Source organism: Kryptolebias marmoratus, linkage group LG18 (genome assembly GCF_001649575.2).
Source record: "Kryptolebias marmoratus isolate JLee-2015 linkage group LG18, ASM164957v2, whole genome shotgun sequence".
NCBI classification, from domain to species: Eukaryota; Metazoa; Chordata; class Actinopteri; order Cyprinodontiformes; family Rivulidae; genus Kryptolebias; species Kryptolebias marmoratus.
The window spans coordinates 18,998,095-19,019,666 of NC_051447.1; the positions used below are offsets into that span (position 1 = coordinate 18,998,095).

At 42.3% G+C, this 21,572-nt stretch overlaps 1 protein-coding gene across 1 annotated transcript in view; it reads left to right on the top strand.

Annotated features, from left to right (window-relative positions):
- The window catches only part of LOC108228289 (plexin-B2), a 167,555-nt gene that overhangs the window by 25,521 nt on the left and 120,462 nt on the right, over positions 1-21,572 (top strand). The window contains exon 2 of the mRNA XM_037981328.1: positions 21,073-21,125. The gene's annotated coding sequence lies outside the window, so the exon portion shown is untranslated. The remainder of the gene's footprint in view (positions 1-21,072; positions 21,126-21,572) is intronic.

Sequence of the window (21,572 nt, forward strand, 5' to 3'; positions counted from 1 at the left end):
CCGTAAGTGGCGCTTCTTCTTCTTCTTCTGCTCTTTATTTTAGCAGTAAGGTAGCAAAGCTGCGCTCTTCTTCGTAGACATTGAGTTTGGCTGCAGCTGCACACAGTTGCAGCGCCTCCTACAGGAAACTAGTGGAGCTACGCAGAGAACCACGCCGTTCAAAAGCCTTGTTTGGATTCATGTTTTTATAAAACACTGAGGTCCGGACCTCGGGGTCCTCAGTGGGAGCTATGGTACTGCTTCGCTTTAACCACCTCATGATTTGATTCAAAACATTTTCAGACGGCTCCAACGCGATTTTATAAAACCGTTATCAGGTTTGAGATTAAACAGCAGGACGCAGAAAAGATGCTGAGATCAGCCTTGAGATTTAAACACAAATCAGTCATTAATAAAGAGTCATGTTCTGATAACTTAAAGACTTAAAGGAGAAAATATGGAAAAAGGTGTAAAAACGGGAAGCTGCTGTAACTCTGTTGGGACAAACTCTCAAAGCAGCAGCTCAGATTCACTTAAAATCAATTGCTGACGTTTATAAACTGCTTCAAAATCGTCCACGTCTGCGATGCATCTAAAAAAAAAAAAGATTATAACCCCCCCGTCTCTTGTTCTGGCAGGACATGATTTCACGTGTTGCATTCAGACGTTTTATACCCGACAGCCCCAACGGGAGCAAATAAATCCCTCTGAGATCCTCCGATTAACGTCAGGGAGGGAGAAACTAAATCCTGGTCCTGGACTCGGTCCGTGTTTATTGGAAAACCCTTTTCCTCAGATGTCTGATGTCAATGTATGACCGTTTATGACCGTTTTTGTTTTTGTATAGGCATCTTATGTAGTTTACTAAAAAAAATTTAAAATAAAATATTTATTTTCTGACTTCATCTCCATCATTTAAACCAACCTTCGCCCTCAAACTTTAATAAAGTTGCAGAGAACAGTAGAAGCTAAACAAGTTGGATTCGTCTCAGGGACATTTGCATAAAGCTGAGTCTTTCACAGCTTAACCAACTTGGTGTTGTCAAAACACAGATGGCCAGGAGCCCAGATGTCTTTTACAGATTTCCACGAACAGCGATCGTTGCCCTGCGGCACTCGACTGTTTGAATCTGCATCTGTTCTGGTCTCTAAAACAGGTACATGTGCTTAAATGTGCAGAATCTGCAGACAAGTGTCAAGATTTTAGCTCCTGGAAGGTTTTCAGCAGCCTGACTTTGTGGGTTTTAATCACAGCTGGCTCTGAAACCAGATTTTAGCTGTCCTGATTGCTTCTGTTTACAACAAGAACCTCAACGCTCGTGTTGAATCTGAACGAGTGGGTAAAATAAGACACCTCCTGTCAAACATGATTCATTGAATTAGTTCCACAAACCTCTGGTGCGTTCGGCGTTAAACTGCGACGCGACGGATGAATAGTCTGCCTAATTGTTAATATGGTTCTCTTGCTTTGGTTCATTGTTTCTCCGCGCTCCTGTTCTTTTGGGTCTAATTGTTTTGAAATTGCAGAGTTAGGAGTCTCAGAAGTGCAGTGGCTTGATTGAGAGCTACACCAAGGAACTTAATTGCAATATATATGAGTTTAATGGTCTTGTTAGCTGAAAAACGGTGCACTTTGTGTCTTGGTAAGTTCTGCTGTCATGGCAGGAAAATCCTTCAAATAAGAAACCAATGAAATGAAACTAATTTGGAAAACAACTGCATTTATAAATAGCAAAGAAAGATGTCGGTGTCTCTGGGTCATGAAATGCTTCTTCAAGGTGACAAAGAAAACCTCTGTAGGTTCATTTATTCCCCCTGAATCAGTTAAGGAAAATGAGCTAAATGCTCCTGAATGTATTTATCACAGCTGGTGTTTAGATAACAGCTTGATTCGCTGCACCGAGGTGGACAGAAATCAGCTGGTGTTACAGCTGCCATGAAGAGCAAGGAAACTAGAGGAATGACACTTTGTGCCGAAGCAGCGTGAAAAAAATAAAACAGAGTTGAGACTAAAAGTAGTAAAAGGTAAGCTAGAGGTAGCCAGAGGCTAGGTAGAAGCTAGAAGGAGCTAGAAGATAAAAGTAGCAAGAGGCTAGGTATAAGCTAGATAGAAGCTAGAAGGAGCTAGAAGCTAGAAGGAGCAAGAGACTAGGTAGAAGCTAAATGGAGCCAGAGGCTAGGTAGAAGCTAGCAAGAGGCTAGGTAGAAGCTAGAGTTAGCAAGAGGCTAGATAGAAGCTACAAGGAGCTAGAAGCTAGAAGGAGCAGGAGACTAGGTAGAAGCTAAATGGAGCAAGAGGCTAGGTAGAAGCTAGAGGTAGCAAGAGGCTAGAGGTAGCAAGAGGCTAGGTAGAAGCTAGAGTTAGCAAGAGGCTAGGTAGAAGCTAGAGTTAGCAAGAGGCTAGGTAGAAGCTAGAGGTAGCAAGAAGCTAGGTAGAAGCTAGAAGGAGCAAGAGGCTAGGTAGAAGCTAAAGGTAGCCAGAAGCTATAGGTAGCAAGAGGCTAGTTAGAAGCTAGAGGTAGCAAGAGGGTAGTTAAAAGCTAGATGTAGCAAGAGGCAAGGTAGAAGCTAAATGGAGACAGAGGCTAGGTAGAAGCTAGAGTTAGCAAGAGGCTAGGTATAAGCTAGAGTTAGCAAGAGGCTAGATAGAAGCTACAAGGAGCTAGAAGCTAGAAGGAGCAAGAGACTAGGTAGAAGCTAAATGGACCAAGAGGCTAGGTAGAAGCTAGAGGTAGCAAGAGGCTAGAGTTAGCAAGAGGCTAGGTAGAAGCTAGAGTTAGCAAGAGGCTAGGTAGAAGCTAGAGGTAGCAAGAAGCTAGAGGTAGCAAGAGGCTAGTTAGAAGCTAGACGTAGCAAGAAGCTAGGTAGAAGCTAGCAAGAGGCTAGGTAGAAGCTAAAGGTAGCTAGAAGCTAGAGGTAGCAAGAGGCTAGTTAGAAGCTAGAGGTAGCCAGAGGCTAGGTGGGAGCTAAAAGTACCTAGAAGATAAAAGTAGCAAGAGGCAAGGTAGAAGCTAGAGGTAGCAAGAGGCTAGGTAGAAGCTAGAGGTAGCAAGAGGCTAGAGGTACCAAGAGGCTAGCTAGAAGCTAAAAGTAGCTAGAAGATAAAAGTAGCAAGAGGCTAGTTAGAAGCTAGAGGTAGCAAGAGGGTAGTTAAAAGCTAGATGTAGCAAGAGGCTAGTTAGAAGCTAGAGGTAGCAAGAGGCTAGGTAGAAGCTAGAGGTAGCAAGAGGCTAGAGGTACCAAGAGGCTAGCTAGAAGCTAAAAGTAGCTAGAAGCTAAAAGTAGCAAGAGGCTAGTTAGAAGCTAGAGGTAGCAAGAGGCTAGTTAGAAGCTAGAGGTAGCAAGAGGCTAGCTAGAAGCTAAAAGTAGCTAGAAGATAAAAGTAGCAAGAGGCGAGGTAAAAGCTAGATGTAGCAAGAGGCTAGGTAGAAGCTAAAGGTAGCAAGAGGCTAGCTTAGAGGTACAAAGGAACAAGCTTAAGGTAGAAGCTAAGAATAATAACAGATTTGCTAAAAGTCAGACGTCCCTGACATAGTCAGATTGTAAAATAAATAAACAGGAAAAGTTTTTACACAGATTCTTATTTTGAGAGATGTACGAAGAAAGGCTGAACTGTTCTTTGGATAAAGTGTTCAGTCCAGCTTCTCTTCGTCTAAAAGTGCCAAATAATTTATGGCTTTGGTGAGTTTCTCTTAAGTCCAGCACTTTTTTTTTCCAAGCAGCGTGAAATGTGGAAGCCAGAAGTCCTCTCACACAGAGCGAGTTATAGTCGAGTCGCTGCTATTGATCTACAGCCCCATCAGGACCAGCAGATATACTGTGGTCATTCCTCTGCTGCGGGGCCAACCAGAAATCTTTGTTATGGCCCTTTTAAAATATAGATGACAGGCATTAATGAAATATGATCGTCCCAGTCCGTAAACTGCTCGCTCGTAAAATTAACATTTTGCACGAAACGCAGAAACAGTCTCTCTGCGTTTGCGACTCAGAAACAAGTTTGGAAACGAACCCGAACTGCTGCCCCGATATAAAAACCCAGAAAGACTCATTTCACCGGGATGAATTGGAATCCGTCTGGAGCTGAATCTGACACGAGGCGAGCGAAATAACCGCTCTCAGGATGGTCGTGAAGACTGTCGATGTAAGAAGTTTGTTGTTGACAGTCGGCGCTCCTCGGAGACATCCACGGATTTTAATAATTTGCCGCCTCTCAGGTGGCCAACTTTAATAATTAGCTGCAACTCATAAATCGTTAACGGCTTCCTCCTGATGGGTTGTTTGATATTAAAAAAAAATTAAAGGCCCAGCATGCGTTAGAGCAATGAGTCCCAAAGTTGGGGTCGGGACCCCAGTGTGGGTCACTCAGCACCAAGTAGGGGTCCTTAAATAACCTCCAGACATCAACTTACAATAAAAAACCATAATCATCACAAAAACTTGAAATACAAGTCCATAATGGATGTTAAGACTGTTTGTCGTCTTTATGTCCTTATTTATAAGAGAAATTAGCATTTTTGGATGTTTAACCAGCCAACAGATGGGGTCACACCTTCGTCACCGTTATTTTATGGGTTTGGGAGTTTGGGAATCACTGCGTTAGAGAAATGCACGTCGCCCGCCACTTTCCATGCCAGAGTTGGAGACTGAGATGTTGAGAAATGACGGAGTTGTAGCCGTTTTGGTCAAACCTTGAGTTTGTTTTGGCCACGAGTCTCAGCGACTACTAGGGTTGGCCATCGTTTGAATCTGAACGATTCTGATTCTTTTCGGAGTCAGTAAACGCTCCAACCTTTCTGTTGGACGGACATCTTCCTCCCGGCTAACGTTAGCTGGGTGTTAGCGTTAGCGTTGAGTCCGACTCGTCAGCTGCCTCGGTGTTTTATTGGCCGCAGCTCGGCGCTCGGCCGAGGCCGTCATCTCTGGGTCGGAGCCTCAAACAGAAGCCGGAGCTCCACGTTCAGAAATCGAATCGTTAGTTTGACTCAAACAGACTGAAACTGACTCGACTCTCACTCCTGAACTTCCTTCAACTCCTGCGCCTCTTTCTGCTGCTTCCTGTAGATGTTTTGCTGCTTGACTGATAACTTTGGGCCTCCGTCAGATTGGAGAGAGGAGGGGGGAGATCGGACGGAGGAGGGGGGAGTTTTTCCTCTAACGCTTCAAACATGACGAGGATTCCCAGAAAAGGCTGCGGAGGGAATTATTTATCCTGACTCTGGTTTTATTTGGCCCATCGACACGATTTAAAAACCTGATGTAAAGTTTGAAGTTTTTACTTTTGACACAAATTAAAGCGGAGCCTCAGAGAGGGCGCATCTTTCCCGATGGAGCCATTTTAAATCAGTCATGTGACTCAATATCTGTAAATCTGACTGAGTTACAGCAAATTTGGGTCATTTAGCTGCAAACTGGACTAACTCCAAAGGTTAATAACCTGAAGGTGGTTCATGAGATATTTTGCTAACAGAAAGGTGCAGAGACGGGCAGAAACGTATCTCCATTGGTGGTGGGCGATTAACACTTTGCGAGCTTTAAAACCTATTTTTGCGAGCAAACCTCTCTCCCCTCCCTCCTGAGGGTCATTAGGGTTATTGTTAGCCTGGTCCAGACGAGCTGCTTTGGTCACATGCATGAAACTGCAAACTGTCTGTGGATTAGAGGCGAAACTGTGTCGTAAGTTGGACTCTGAGACCTCCTTCTCTGTTTTTATATATATATATATATATATATATATATATATATATATATATACTCCAAGCAAAAGTTTAAATATTCAGTGAATGAACAAAACAAAGTGCTGCACAAAGCAAGAAAAGCCTGCAGCTACAGCTCTGCACAATCATAACATCAAGACTCTAAAAGCACTTCTCTTGGCCGGTTTCAACAAAAAAAGAAAAACCTCTGAGTGGTGCTTCAAGTACTGCAGCCGAGGCCAGCCGAGCTGCAGAAATATGGCATTTCCTAGAACTAAAGGACAGAAAGTTCTCCTCCTTACTGCAGCTCCGGTTTCAGGCAGAAACAAAAACAGGATTTTAACGAGCCGATGGAGCCTTTTTACCTGCTGCGTTCGGGATTGATGCTGTTTTTTTTTGTTTTTTTTCATGGAACTAAAATAAAAACAAATCAGAAATCTCCCGTGTTTTGTAATAATGTTCAAGCGGTGAAGTTAAATTCTGTCTGCCAGCTTTTCGTCTCCCTCTGTTTCTCCGCCGGCGGTCTTATTAAATCCTCCCCGTCTTTATGCCTTCGTCTTCTCCGGCTGATCAGAACCTCGCTGGGTTTTAAACCCCGTCTGGTTCTTACTTTACTGCTGTAGTTGTAATTACTCATTTCATGCTTTAAAGAAGGGTCAGGTGCCACCACGGTTGTAGGCGGGGCTTAAAGTCACTCACTGCTAGTGTGCAGACTCTGGTTCCAAAAATACAACATGGCAGCTCCTGTAAAACGATTCCTGCTGGCACATAATGGACCGTTTTAGGCCCGGTATCCATCGAGAGTTCTCCTCATCATGTTTAAAAAGTTCAGGGTTAATTTATTTAAAACCATTTATATTTCCCACATTTACCGGGTCGGCCATTTCTATGGATACACCTTAATAAAATGGGAATGGTTGGTGATATTAACTTCCTGTTTGTGGCACATGAGTATATGGGAGGGGGGAAACTTTTCAAGACAGGTGGTGACCATGGTGGCCATTTTGGATCCAACTTTTGTTTTTTCAATGGGAAGAGGGTCATGTGACACATCAAACTTAGTGGAAATTTCACAAGAAAAACAACGGTGTGCTTGGTTTTAACGTAACTTTATTCTTTCATGAGTTATTTACAAGTTTCTCACCGCTTATAAAATGCACTTTGAACACATGGTCACCACCCATCTTGAAAAGTTTCCCCCCTCCCATATTCCAATGTGCCACAAACAAGAAGTTAATATCACCAACCATTCCCATTTTATTAAGACGTATCCATAGAAATGTTTGATTTATTGTTGACAGTAGAACGAGGTGATTTAAAAACCTTTCTGGCTGTAGATTTGGTGTAAATAAGGTTTTTTGGTCTGTTCAAGGCAATGTAACCTTTTCTGCTCATAAAGTAATGGAGTCAGTGAAGGGTTTGCTGCTGTTGAGCAACCAGCGTCTGCAACACACACAAGCATGAAATCGTAGGAAAGGTTAGAGATGGAACTATGAAATTGTTTTTGAAAGGTTGCGTTTAGGACGTCTACACGAGAACACAACGGTGGTGAGAAAGGATTTTCTCTCTCTGGAGCTCAGTTTCGAAAAATAATGCTTAGGGGCCTCCTAAAATTGATGTTTGTTTGGACGCAAGGCTGAAACTCAGAGAGTCAAACCTCCACGAAGGCCACAGGGTGACCCGGATCATGATCTGGGTCGGCACCAGGATTTAATCTATAGTTTTTCCTGAACGTTTCATCCAAATCAACTGGACCTTTGCTGACAGACGGAGAAACAAACGGGGAACAGAACCTCCTCGGTGGAGGAAACTGAAGGGTCACATGTAGGAGCAGAGACGAGTTGGTACATTGACCTTTGACCCCACGAACCTTGAAATCAATATGAGGTGTCCAGCTGTGCAGTTTGACATCTGACCTTTAGTCTAAAACTCTGGTCTTAAAGGTGGCGGGCGATAGGCATTCCTTTTGTAATTTGAGTTATTATTTTATAAAACGTTTATTAAATTACTGTAAGCTGACAGATTCGTCCCCGAAAGGAACGTTTTCCTCCCTCATCGCTCGCTCTCCTTCCAACAACAGGCTGACAGACGCTTGGCTGCAGAGGTCAAAGGTCAAGGGTCTCGACTCTGGAAAGGCTCCTGACTGAACCTCGGCGACTCGGACGTGTGTCCCGTCATAAATTGCGGCGTCTGTTGTCCGGCAGAAGGTTCAGTTTAACTAGCTGTGAGGTCTTTGTTTGTTTGTTTGTTTGTTAAATGAGGAAACGGTGAAGAGCAATGAAGTGGCAGAAAACAACAGAAGAAGAAGAGAGGTCTTTGTTTCCTCTGTCTAATAAAACTTTAATACGGTTGTCTGTCTGTTACAGGATTAAAACGTTCTCAGGGGTTATTTCTGCTTCTTGTAGTTTAGAGCGTTGCAGTTGGTTTGGTAAACTTGATTCTTCTTCTGTGGTTTTCGTTGTGCGCTCTCTGGAAGTCCACCCCTCCCACCACGGTCCTGCTGTAACCGGGACCAGGGGATCTTTGGGGGAATCCTGCCTGGCTGCGGTCCGACCCAGCAGGAGTTAACGAAGAACAGACTCACTTTTCTGCCTGGCTGCCGAGGACAGACGACCTCTGACCTCCNGGGGGGGGGGGGGGGTTAGGAAACTGATCGCAGCTGCAGAGATCATCAAGAAGTCCTGAAGTTGCGTAGATTTAAGGAGACGACAGACACTTTTACTTTCAGCCCGCAGAAAATTTATTTTAACACCCAAAATAAAGTGTTTGCAAGGATTTTAATCAGTTTAATGTCGCCTGCTGTAAAAGACAAAAAGCTGGTGATGATATTTATGCCAATGTACTTCTCTGTTAGCAAAATATCTCTTGAATCAATCAACAGATTTTAACGAAACTCTCAAAGTGATGATTAAACGTAGGTCAAAAACTGGTGGAGCCAGTTCAATTCAAGATGGCCACCGCAGCTGCCTGACCTTAGGAAACGCTCAAATGGCTGTCAGTTTTACAGATAATGAGCTAAACTTTGGTGCAGTAGTAGCTGAGAGTTGTACTTTGAGCACATGAAGGCAACATGCTCGTCTTTAAGGAATGCTAGTTTTTGGTTTTTGTCGTTTTTTTTTTAGTTTTTACCGGGAAAACCAGGAATGCGTCGGCTGAAAACAGAAGTCCCGAGACGTTTGGGCCATTTTAACATACAGAAATCAGAGTTCTGATATTCTGCGATAAAACAGTTATCTGTTTAGTGCACGATTGCTGTTTCCAAACCCCTAAAAGGCGAAGATGAATCTACTTTTACTCTCTGTGCATTCATCAAAATGGTCCCAAAAGTTGCCTTTTTGTTAGTTATTGACTGAACATCTGCAGTATTTAAGATTCATTTAAATGCTTCATGAAAAAGAAGCATTTTGTGTAAGAATCTAAGAAAAACACCTTGTTGTTGTTCTAAAATTGAGTCTTTCCTTTTCTTTAATGTGTCAAATACATGATTCTATTGGGTAACAAGAAGAAAACTAAGTAACGGGGCTAAATGTTGACCCTGCATCGTTTCCAGCTCCTGTTTTCAGCCTCTGTTTCGTTTTATCGACTCGTCCGAGGACTTGTTTTTGTTTCTGTTGACCTGATGTGCCTCCGGTCGCTGTGGAGTTAAATGTTCACCGTGATGAAATCCAGCGACAGGCAGAGGAGAAGAGCAGTGATCAGCGTTCATGTAGGGAAGAGAAATTCGTTATTTTAAAACTTTAATGGGGTTTTATTTCCTTTGTGCTGCATAAAAGATAAAAAGTCTTTGTTTCCTCATGTGTCAGAAGAGGAATGGTCCTCGGCATGTTTATCGTTCATCTGAATCCAGCTGTTTTCATCTGCTTTGTGGTAAATAACCACTTTGGACTTCCTGTCAGTTTGGTGTCGATCTCAAAACTGTTCGTCCGTTATCTCTTCCAGAACAAAGCGCTCCGTGGATTATCAGCTCTCTGACTTTACGGAAATCCAATGCAGCTCTGAAAGTTCATTAAATCATCTGAAAAAGCGGCCATCAGCCTTGGACGATAAAGTCCGAGTCCACGAGACGAGGCTTTCAGAACAAAGTACCTCTCATTTACTGAGACACGCCAAGAAAAGTGAAATATCTCCAGTTTTTATCCGGTCGAACAGTTGAGGACAGGGACACCAAGTTACAACTGTTTATCTGCTTGGATAAAACAAGAAACTGATTGGTCTTAATGAAAGATGAAGCAACTAGAAGGCTAAAAATTATGGATTTATGAAGTCATTCAGTTTGTTTTAGAAGAGAAAAACAAAATTCAGTCAAACTTTCTTTGGTAAAATGGGCAAAAACGGCGACGATACTGAAAATTCGGACTCGGATCTCTTGAGCAAAGTCATTTAATTTATTCTTACAGATTTATTTACCTTTTCAGAGGTTAGGTTTTTGGAAGCGTTTGTTTGTTTGTTTGTGCACGACATTACTGAAGTTATGCACGGACTTTCACAAACTTTTTAGGAAACACGTTTTAAGGAACAAGTGATTCGATTTCGGTGGCGATCCGGATTCAGGAATTACTGGATTCCAAGCGGATGGTGGAGGTTTGCGCTATAAAGTTTTTTTTAATAAGCAAAACTTTGTTGTTTGACAGATTCTACCCAAAACCAATGACCACAGGCAGCAGAGGTCCAGTTTGTTGTTGAATGTTTGAATCGGGGAATAAAATCAGGTGATCTGGTTGTTGGTTTATAGGACAGAAAATGGTCCCTTTTTCACCCAGGATTTTCTTGTATTTGTATTTTTTTCTTCGTAAACTTGTAAATCAAATCTAAGGCTCGAGCTGGAACACATAATTTAATGTCCTGTCTCTCCGTGTGATTTTAAAAAGCTTTCTCAATAACTCTTTGTACTTTTTATTGATTATCTGACACATTTCTTATCAGTTATGGGAACAGAAACAATTTAGATGTGTCTTTCTTTCCATTAAGTTTCTGTTCCAAGGTTGAAATCTGACCTTTATCTTTTTTTTTTTTTCGATGTTTTCCCCCTGAAAGGTAATTTAAAACTCATGGTCACCTCGGCCTGTGGGTCCTCGAAGCTCTGCTTTTATCAAACGTGTCTCACGAAATGTTTTTCTTGGTATTTTACTCAAGGTGGTAATTAGAGGCTATATTTTCAGCACAGATTGAGGGGGTTGTATCACTTTTCTGCCCTGTTGCGGCGCCATTCAATGCGGAGAAAATTGATTTAGTTTTAATTATGGATGAATGCGAAATATTTGTGAAAAGAAACAGAATCGAGAGTTCTGGTTCAAGTCAAATGACTTATCGGTGTAATAATCAGTTTGAACTGCGGTATTTTTAGCCCGAAAGGTTCACAATCGCAGCTGAGACTTTTACATTTGCACCATTAATAGGATGGAAATGTAAACCAAGGCCATCTGTCAGAAATCCCTGAAGGTTTCCTGTCCACATGAACCGTTAATTATCACAAATCCCCAATTAAACTGCTTTTATTCGCTTATTTGACTGTTTGGCAAAACAGAGGAATCTGTTAGCATGCTAAAAAGCTAACAGTAATTAGCACCCATTTGAATTCTGCTTTATTCCAGCCTTTTACATCTATTTGCTTCCCCTCTGCTCTCTGGATTTAGATGTCTTTATGGATAAATTCAAATTTACCAATAAAACTTCCCTCAGTTTCTGTTGGTCGACCAGTTTCAGGCCGTCCAGTCATCGTCACTTTACTGCAGGGTGGATTTTCTGCTTTAATAAAATGCAAATTAATATTTCAAGTATGTATTACATCTGCTTTACCTGTAAAATGTTTCCATCTGTGTCTTACTGCTACAATCCTGCAAATTCCCAACAAAACCCGGAGTCATATTTCTGGTTTCGAACCTAAATGAATGTAATTAGTCAAAGTTTCTTTTTTCCAGACTGACTCCAGTGTGTTTTAATCAGCGTGTTTTAAATTTGTCTTTCCCTCTGCCTCTTGCACTACAGAAAATCAATACCACCTACTGGAAAGTTCTCCACTCGGGTAATTACATTTGTTTACCGCCCATTCATTCTTCTTCTCCTCCTATATGTGAACACGAGCCCCGACGCCTCTTAAGCCGATAAAGTGTGAAGTCTGTATCATATTTCCTAACCTGGCACCAGTAATCTTCTTACCGTCCTGATTTGTCAAAGTATTATTCAGCTGCAGGTGGTGAAATTTCAGGAACAATGCCCAACTCTCGTGATGAAAGACGTTCTGCTATAAAGGACAGAAAAAACCCTGGTGCCTGGATTTTAAGAATAAGCTGCTGAATAAATTAGTTTTTTTTTTAAAAAAAAGGCCCAAGCAGAGCTGTTTTTCTCTCTCACGAGGAGATAAATTGTTTTGTAGCCAAGAAGGTTGAGCTAAAGTACAACTGTACAGAAAATAAATCAACAGGAAAGCTGATATGGATGCAGGATCAGTCCTGACCATCCGTCTGTTCTGGAGCCTTTTTTAGGATAACTCATGGGGCAGCACGATGGTTCAGTGGTTAGCTCTGTTGCCTCACAGCAAGAAGGTCCTGGGTTCAAACCCTGTTTTTCTCCAGGTACAAAATGGCCGACTTCAGGCCTTAAAGAGATCTGTTGAAAAAAGGTTAACAGCAGCAGAAATGCAGCTCTGTTGTTGCTCTGTACCAGGGGTCTCCAGTCCTGGTCCTCAGGGCCTCCATCCTGCAGGTTTTACTTGTTCCTCTGCTCCAACACACCTGATTTGAATCAATGGCTGATTAACAGGCTTCTGCAGAACATGAAGAGGTGATTTAACCATGAATCAGGTGTGTTGGAGCAGAGAAACAAGGAAAACCTGCAGGATGGTGGCCCTGAGGACCAGGATTGGACACCCCTGCTCTTTACGAAACAACAGCAGGCAAATGGGTCCGAACACGGTACAAACGTTAGTTTGGACAAGTAGATTGTTGTCTATTATGACCGCCGTCTTTTCCAAATTAAAGCAAAGCTTCATTACCAACAGAACCCAGAACCAGATGGACCTGCTTCTTGATGGTTTAGATCAGGGGTGTCAGACTCCAGGCCTGGAGGTTTTAGGTTTTTCTGCTCCGACACACCTGATTCAAACGGTTTAATCACCTCCTCATAAAATCATCAGGTTCTCCAGCAGCATGGCAACAAGTCGTCCATTTCAACCAGGTGTTTTAAAGCAAGAACATCTAAAACAGGAGTCTCCAATCCTGGTCCTCAGGGCCCCCATCCTGCAGGTTTTACTTGTTCCTCTGCTCCAACACACCTGATCTGAATCAATCAATCCCTCCAGGATTTCGTGGGCATTTTTTGTGATTGTTGCGGCTAAAATGCCTGATTTCGCGGGGCATTTTCCTAAAAGTTGCGATTTATTTTTTACTAAAATCAATAAACAACCATGACTTTTAATATATAAACCAAAAATACTTCCTAGTTTTGTAAGATAATTCCCAACAAACTTTGACATTCTCAAAAAGTGCTTTATTTAAGAACTTTGATAGCTTCTAAACTGACATTCATGACCATTTCTGGATTGTCCCTGGTCTGCAGCTCTCCTCACATGTTTTGCAGACACAAAGTGTTTGTCGATGCGTTTATGTTCCATGATTACACTGCAGGACGTGCAAAACAGCTGCAGCTGGGGAGGAAACTGGTTTGCTGAAATCTTTGTGGGCAAATGTGAAGCATTAGCGCACATTTTGGCTTCGGTCGCTGCTCCTGCACGCTCCCGGCATTCTGATGTTAACAGGAAGTGACGTCACGTGTCTTCTTCCTGAGTTATTTGGGGTTATTTTGTTTTCCACGCTACACAAACCCACAAAGAAGAGACTAGACCGCAGAAACGGTGGAGAATCACTTTAGAAACAATAAATATTGGGTTAAAGTTGCAGTGTTTTTGGCAAAGTTGCAACAAGTTGCGATTTTGTAGGGTTTGCTCGATTTTGCGTTAATAGTTGCGGTCGCAACATCGCGAAATCCTGGAGGGTCTGATTAATGGATTATTAACAGGCTTGAAGAGGTGATTTAACCTCTGAATCAGGTGTGTTGGAGCAGAGGAACAAGGAAAACATGCAGGATGGTGGCCCTTGAGGACCAGAGTTTGACACTTGTGGTTTCGATGTTTCAGTTCTCTTCTTTGGTTACCGCCACGAGCGCGAGTGTTTGATTCCCCAAAAGGCATGCTGTTGCTTGTTTTGCTCTCGTTTTGCGGTCCGTGTTTTGCTCAGATCCACCTGATGGTAATCGGATTAGGGTTCGTCGCTGTTGATGATAGATTGTTTAACAAAAAAGAGCAAAAACTAAAATAAATGAATCAGTCAATCGACCTCTGATGTATACAGACACATGTCGGTGGTTTATAAGGTATATGTTGGAAATAATAAGATCATTGGTGATTCACCAGTTGGGTTTAGTACCAGTATATCGTGAGCCATTTGATCACAATATACTGCGTCTAAGATCCCATCTGGTTTCTGTGTTGCATGCCATCAGTCCTCTTCCTCTTTGTTTTCCGGCCCGTTCCTTTCGCAGATATCTGAGGCATCGTAATAAAGCACACTGTTAAAGGAAACACCGCGGAGCCGCAATACATCACTGTCACATTTTAAGGCTTTCCCCCTCCAATTCACATGCTGTTCAGAGCTGTAAGAGTTCTCCTGGTGCAGATGAAAAGTGAGAAAGAGTCTCAGAATGTGGATCCACAGCAGAATTTTATCATTATCTGCTGCATGGATTTCCATAATGAAACTACAGGGAGAAAAATGATGTTGATATTCAGAAGAAGAGTTTGGCTTTAGTCTTTGTGTGCAGTCTGGTGTTGTGAACCAGGCCTTCAAAGACCTGCCATAAAAAAACAAAAAACCTCAGGATCTGAATCGGATGCTGCACAGACGCCACATTGTAATTATGTCCCAACAAATTCCTGCCTACAAAGAGGCGTGTGTGGAAGGTGGTGGTTTTTGTGCAGCGTGTAACATCTGTGTGCGCGGCGCAGGTGTGATATTTACGCAGATGTCGGCTCGCGGCTCGTCTTCTCCACGCTCTTCTCTGGGCTCTGAATTGGATGTGAAAGGAACCGTCTGCCGGCGCAGACCTGTGCGGGGACTTTTTCCGGATTAACCACGCGGTTCGAGCAGCAACACTGCGGCGAGGAAAACACTTAGAGAAGATTAAAAGAAGTGAGTTTGGAGTTAAACGCTTCTCTGCGGAAACGCCACTTTTGAGTAATCCCTTATTTAGGTACACGGTGATCGTCACAACTTCCTGCTCAGGTTTGAGGAATAAATTTGATAGTTCAGCAGGTTTTCATCAATAATTGATTCACTGATGCCAAATATTTGCATTTTAATTTATAAAATTAAGGCCTAGGATTGCTTGAAGGAGCACACATCGCCAACCGCCTCGCATGAAACTTTAAAAACACAACAGAATTAAAACAGACCGGTAACAAGACGTGCATTTAGTCCCTAATCCGAGCTATAAATGAACCCATACTCGGCTGGTGGTCCAATTCAAGATATCTCTGTAATTTTCTGTAATATTTGAGGAATGACGGACATTATCTGCCCAGCTGACCGAAGATTACATCTCCTGGAGACTTTCTGAGGCGTGAGAGAACAAATAAAGGAGGCAAAACACGTAATTCAGCCTTTAGAAAGAAAAACGTACCAGTGTTCCAACCTGCAAAGTTAAATGATGCATGTATAAAAACACTGCAGTCTGGTATTCGTAGTAAATCTTTGCTAAGCACTGGATGGGGAAACATTTGCTTCTAAAATGAAAACCTAACGTCACCCTGAGGGTTCTTTTTTCTTGTAAGACACTAAATATGATGTTTAAAAGACAAACATTCTTCTAAAAAGTAAAAAAAAAAATCCAAGATATGAGTAAACTGAAACCAGTTTGATCAGATTTCCACTTCCTGTTTGTTTGTTTTCGTATAAACTTGATTATTTTACTTGATGGCTTGGCGGGCCTATTATTTAACTGAACTTCCTGACTTTTATAACCCTAAAAGAGCGCTGAGATCTTCCAGCCGAATGCTCTTAGCGCAGCTGAAGGCTAAATTAAAGCGGATCGGGTTTTCGTCGTGGCACCCCCAGATCCTGAAATAACCTGCTTGTTGACGTTAGTCTTTTAAAGTCTCCTCAGTCTTTTAAAAACTGCCGTTTTACACCAGCTTTTAATCCGAGTCCCATCAGATCTGGTAGGTTGCGTTGTTTCCTTGTGAAGCACTTTAGTTGGCGTTGTTGTTTTTAATCGTGTTGTGTAAATAAAATGGCCGTTACCACAGCTGAACAATCTGACAAACATCAACAAGTAGTTAAAGACGTTTCGCCTCCAGTCTGACTGACGTTCCAAGCTTTAAACCTCCCGAGATGCTCCAGTATGAAGCTGAATTCACACGCAGATTAATCTCCCTCCCCTCCCTCCTGAGGGTCATTATGGTCTTTACTTTAATGGCTGACAGACAGATGTTTTGGTCTCATGCATGAAGATGTGAACTAGAAGAAAACTGACTGCTTCTGAAGAGCAGCTCTTCAGGACCGGACTTGGCTGTCTTACTCCTCAAAAAGGACAAGGGACACTCAAGGACCAAAATGTTCATATTTTGGACCAAGAAGACAGAAGGTTGAAAAGGGGATGAAGCTTTTTACACCAAATGACATAAACCAACCTCAGATGGCAGCTTTCTAAAACCTACAATGGAGCGTTTAGGCTGATCTCCAGTCAGCTTCCCTCTAATTCACATCTCTCTGTGAGACGGGCAAACAGAGACCTTAATGACCCTCAGGCGGCAAGGGAGGGAAATTAATCTTCATGTAAATTTAGCTGCAACAGCTTGAAAGTCCACACTCCCCCCAAATGGGAAGCAAAACATTAGTTTTAGAAACTTTTAGGATCATTTTTGGTTTTCTTTGGTTTTGATTTTATTACGGCCAGTTTTGTGTCAATTAGCTGTGGCGGCCATCTTGAATTGGATGGCAAACACGATTAACTCCAACAGTTGAAGCAAATAAAAGTGTAACTGTTTAATTTTTTTCCCGCTGAGTATGAAATAAATTCTTTTTCTTTTCTTTTTTAAATGCAGCTTTAAAGACAGACGGTTAGTTTTGTTCTGGGTCAGGCTGACCCAATACTTAATCAGAAGAATCAGCCAGCAGGGACTTTTCAGAGGATCCTTTCTTTTTGTGTTATCAGCGGGTGGCTTGGTTTTCAGAAACTATTCTGAAAGTTATTAAACAAAGTGTTAACTCTGGTAGATTATTGTCTGCTTTAGCTCAGAGGTGTAGCAGTATCTTATAATCAGACATTGATAATGTTTGTTTTGCAACTTTTTAGTTGGAGAGTTTAGTTTTTTCCCTTTATTGCAGTTAATCCTTTATATTGGCTTCATTGGTCAGGTTTATGCTTACATTTCCCATGTCTTCATTTAAAACTAAGAAACAGTTAAATCTCAGCGAACATGTCACCCATTCTGCAGGCTGCAACGCAAAAAAACCTGAAAATATAATTTCTTTTTCTTGCTATAATTGAGGTTTGTGTAAAAATGAGTCCATCTGGAGATCCTGCTGACTAAAAAAGCAAACAGCCTTCCTAATCTATCTTTAAGTCAAAGTTTTTTTAACAACTACGTATTTAAAAATCTTCGAATTTCTTTTAATTTAATTTCTTGCCGGGAAATCCCTTCACATAATATTAGGTGTCATTGTAAGGTTTAAATATACGACTGGAAATCCCGATAGCGTCACTCCAGACCAATACAAATCCAGTCTTCAAACCTTAAACAAAACCAGCTCGTTGCAGGTGATAAACTACAGATCATTTTGACTCATTTAATTGTTTTTTACGATGTTTAGACCAAGCGTTGCTGAAAACTAGGAAAGTTCAGGCTGGAAGTCAACTTGTGGGAGAAAATACGCTGAACGCTTCAGTGTTTGACGGTAAAATGGAGGCTGATGAAGATCTGACTTCATCATTAAAATATTAGTCACCAAATAACTTCTCCAACCAGTCTGGTAGCGACTTATGATGCAAGTGTGAGGACTGTTTTAGCACGCAGTGGTTTCCTTATGTTTCATCATTGTGTACACGTTGTGACGTTATTCTCACCTCGGTTCTCCGTTCCTCTCTGCTGTTCGGCGAGGCTCGGGGTGTCGGCTGCTCTCCTCGCTGGCGTTTCTCAGATAAAGAGAGCCGGCTAAACCGATTTTCCACGGCTCCTCTCCCCCCACTGTTCGAGCGTTTAGCTGATTTAAAAAGACTCGAAGCGTAACAAACTATCTCGGCAGCAAACGTGCATCATCCTGCAAAATCACATCACTGCACTCAGCGGCTCCCAGTAACCTGATACAAGTTTCACACCTTTAACTTAACCCTCTGCTTCTTTTATTTCAGGGGGTTTTGTGCAGATTTTTGTTTCACGTTTACTTTGCTCTCGTGTCCCGACACACTTGTTGTCCCTCTTTCTGTCATCTGATGCAGACGCCAATATCGCAGGGGAGTGGTATTCCAAGAATGCGCACGTTAACTCCGTCTTTTATTGGATTTCCAGCCATCAGGGCTTTTTTTTCCCCCTCATCTTAACTCATAAGTAACTGAACACCGAGCTGGAAAGTATTAATCTCATTGACATAAATTCACTGTTTGTTTTTTTTTTGCCACACCCTAACCCTAACCGTGAAAGAAAGGCATGAATTATAATTATCGCAGAGCGTCAACATCGAAACTGGAAGCTTTTACAGTTTTTGGACACTTGGGTGCGCTTGTGAGGACAGTGACATAAAAAGACATCAAGAAGTCACAGACTAAGAACAATTTTTATTTTGGTTTATCTGCTATTAAAATTTTTTGATTTTTAAATCCATTTTTTTGGTCGTTTTTTGGTCCCGGGCGAGCCCCCATTTTTGTCACACTAACTCGTAAAGGCAGCAACACTCCAATTAAGACACCTTTTCCTGTAATTTAAACGGGGACATGGTTTTAATAAAGGTAGATTCTTTTGTATTGAATTGAATCCTTAAAGTAAAAACTAATTGGAAACAGGAAATATTTGCAGTCCATGTTGGACTCCAGCAGGTCTGTCCCTTGTCTCCGATCCCGTTTGTGGTGTTCAGGGACAGGATCTTAAGTCGTGGAGAGGAGGGGGTCTGGTTTGGGAACCTCAGGGTCTCTGAGGTTCCTGCTTTTTGCAGATGATGTGGTTCTGTTGGCGTCTTCAGGCCATGACCTTCAGCGAGCTATGGGACGGTTCTCAGCTGAGTGTGAAGCAGCTGGGATGAGAGTCGGCTCCTCTGAGTCCGAGGCCGTGGTTCTCAACCGGAAACTGGTGAAACACTCCCTCTGGGTCTCTGCCTCACCTGGAGGAGGTCAGGTATCTGGGAGTGACAGATCTACGGATCGGAGTGGTTCTGGGTTTCCTGGTTCCTGGTTCCAACCCTCAGCTGTGGTCCTGAGGTTTGGATCAGGACCCAAAGAACCAGATTCTGGATCCGGGCTCAGCCTCAGAGATCAGGTGAGGAGCTCGGATCAGAGCCGCTGCTCCTCCTCGTCGAAAGGAGTCAGCTGAGGTGGTTCATCTGATCAGGACGCCTCCTGGACGCCTCCCTTTGGAGGTTTCTCAGGCGTGTCCCACTGGGAGGAGACCTCGGGACAGAACCAGAACTCCCTGGATCCTCTCTGCTCTGGGAACACCTTGGGATCCTCCAGGAGGAGCTGGAGGAGGTCTGGGTTTCTGTCCTGGACCCGACCACAGATCGGAGGTGGAAGATGGACGGATGGATGTATTAGTTGTTTTTGTTTTGTTTGTCTCCTGTTACTGATCTGTTCAGGAGTTTGAAGCGAACAGATAATAAAATCCCGCCGCTCTTCTCTCATTGCGTGTATTTGTTGGTAAACAGGCTGAACGTTTGACATGAAAACCTGCTTGGAGGCTTTTTAAGCTCACAGATAGCTGCAGGAGCGGTTTTTCTTTCTACAACCTGATTTTAGCTTGAAATAACTGCAGACAAACTGATGAAAATGTAGCTTTTCTTGAAACGTGAGAACGTGTTTTTGGTAATTCTCCCTGGCGATTGTTTATGTTCCAGTTTCGGTCCTCACGAGGCGAGCGGGTGACGGTAATTAACACCGACCGGCAGCTCTGAGCGCTCCCAGCCTCCAGGATTATCTCAGGGTAACATTGAGCTGCGAAGCTTTATGTTTCACACAACTTTCACTTCCTCATTCTCTGACGTGACCACACCCGCAGACACGATGAGCAAACGCTGAGCTTACGCCCCGTTAAAACTGCTTTAAAGGTCGTTCTCAAGGCCATCGGAGGGCGGATAAATTTTAGCTCTTCTTGGTTTTTTTTTGCAGCGAGATTATCGTTTGTGTTCAAGGATTCCCTTTGACTTCACAGATGGACTTTCAGGCTGATATTACGAACAGCTGCGACTCTTGAATTGATTTTATGAAGTCTGAAGGACGCGGCAGACGAGGTTGTGTTTTACTGCTGGGCAGATTGGAAAAATATCCAGTTAATTAAAGAGCGACGGTGTCAGAGAATTCGAATTCTTCACTCGACTCTGTGGAGAAGCTGAAATGCTCTTTTTGCGTTTCTGAGTTAAAACAGAGCTGCGTTCAGGAGACAGGAGTGTTTTTTCCTCTGCATCACAAACACAAATCCATCAATATCTGCTGATCAGAAACTCGTTAGCGTTCAGCCAAATGTTGCAGCTCATTAAGGAGGATCATATATCGACTTTAAGTGATTTAATCAACATAAAAATCCTTCTTTGGGCCAATAAACACATCGGCGTGTTTACTGAAAATGATTCATGACTCATGAAGCCCGAACCTCAGATATAAACCCAGCTGCTGAGCTTCTGAAAGGATAAAAACGAAAGTTTTAAATTGTTTTTATAACGTCTGTTTGGTGCACAAGAACTTTTCCCCCCCGTGATAAAGATTGCAAATAGAAAAACACTTCAACCCTTAGAATAACTATTGTTATCTCCTTTTTGGAAAATAGCATTTTGCACATCCATTTTTTATATTTTTAGAGAAGCTTTGAGGTTAAAACTTATTCTGGTCTGCAGGAACGCTCCGAGAGAAACTCCAGAAAGTTTAAAAAAAAAATTTAAAAAGGTGTTTAAAATGTCTTTATTTGACTTGACGGAAGTAATTTAAACAGAACGAATTTAGAGACCAAAGTAATAGAAACATGAAGACGATGTAAGGAAGGAAAGAAGAGGATGAAGGATAAGGATATATCCCCCTCCTCCTCCTCCTCCTCCTCTTCCTCCTCCTTTATTTGATTGGTTTGTTTCTAAAATCCAGAAACATTTTTGCCTAAATAATAATAAAACCAGCACTAAAATAACAAATATTCCTAATTGTTGTTTCTGTGCAGGAACGTGAGGAGCTTTGTGTCGTCGGAGCTCCACAGATCTGAAGACTGAACGGGTAAGAAAATGGGTTTTAGCTCCTTATTTAAACGTAAACTTTTCTTGTTTACCGCCGGCCCGATGTTAACGTTGTTCAACCAAAAAAAAAAAAACATTTAGAAACACTGCTGACTTGGTTTCTGTGTGAAACTTCTCCAGAAGCAAACAGAGAAACTACATTTTTCTGTGATTTGTTCGAGCTGAAAGGAGCCAAAGAAGAAGAAGAGACGGTTTAATGGAGTCGATTTTAAAGAAAATGATGTTGTTGTTCCTTTTGAAGAGATATTTTTAAACTGGATGCATTCAGAGAGACAAACCTGTGTGTGTGTGTAAATCCATGGGGATCAGCCTCATCTGAAGCAACAGAGGACTCAGGGCACAACCATGATGACTCACTGAAATGACATGAATTAGTTTATATGAATGTTGATTCAAAACACAAGATTTTAGCAGAGATTTCACCTTT